Below are 986 nucleotides of genomic sequence, written 5' to 3' on the forward strand. Positions count from 1 at the left end.
GCTATGGAGCTCTGGTGCTATGGAGCTATGGAGCTCTGGTGCTATGGAGCTATGGAGCTCTGGTGCTATGGAGCTATGGAGCTCTGGTGCTATGGAGCTATGGAGCTCTGGTGCTATGGAGCAATGGAGCTATGGAGCCACCAGCCAGCACCCTCCGTGGCTGGATCAATGGAAGTGTTTTAGGTACCAGGCAGCCAAAGGGCCGAGGCCTCACGCTCGACCACGCCGGCGCAGAGTTCCAGCCGCTCGGATAAGCTCTGTCACTCACCCGCCGCGCAGCCACCGGTAACGGGGAAATGTCGCCGCCTTGTGGACACGCCGTTGTAAATGAATGGGCTTTCGCACTTAGTGCAATTTTCGCCAACTCTCTGACTGGAGCTATGGAAGTATGGAGCTATGGAGCCACCAGCCACCCAGGCTGGAGCTATGGAGCTCTGGAGCTATGGAGCTCTGGTGCTATGGAAGTATGGAGCTCTGGAGCTATGGAAGTATGGCGCTATGGAGCTATGGAGCTCTGGAAGTATGGAGCTATGGAGCTCTGGAGGTATGGAGCTATGGAGCCCTGGAGCCCTGGAGCTATGGAGCCCTGGAGCCCTGGAGCTATGGAGCCCTGGAGCTATGGAGCTATGGAGCTATGGAGCCCTGGAGCTATGGAGCCCTGGAGCTATGGAGCTATGGAGCTCTGGTGCTATGGAGCTATGGAGCTCTGGTGCTATGGAGCTATGGAGCTCTGGTGCTATGGAGCTCTGGTGCTATGGAGCTATGGAGCTATGGAGCTCTGGTGCTATGGAGCTATGGAGCTCTGGTGCTATGGAGCTATGGAGCTCTGGTGCTATGGAGCTATGGAGCTCTGGTGCTATGGAGCTATGGAGCTCTGGTGCTATGGAGCTATGGAGCTCTGGAGGTATGGAGCTATGGAGGTATGGAGCCACCAGCCAGCACCCTCCGAGGCTGGATCAATGGAAGTGTTTTAGGTACCAGGCAGC

Source organism: Syngnathus leptorhynchus, unplaced genomic scaffold (assembly GCF_054491065.1).
Source record: "Syngnathus leptorhynchus isolate UIUO unplaced genomic scaffold, UIUO_Slep HiC_scaffold_599, whole genome shotgun sequence".
Taxonomy (NCBI): domain Eukaryota; kingdom Metazoa; phylum Chordata; class Actinopteri; order Syngnathiformes; family Syngnathidae; genus Syngnathus; species Syngnathus leptorhynchus.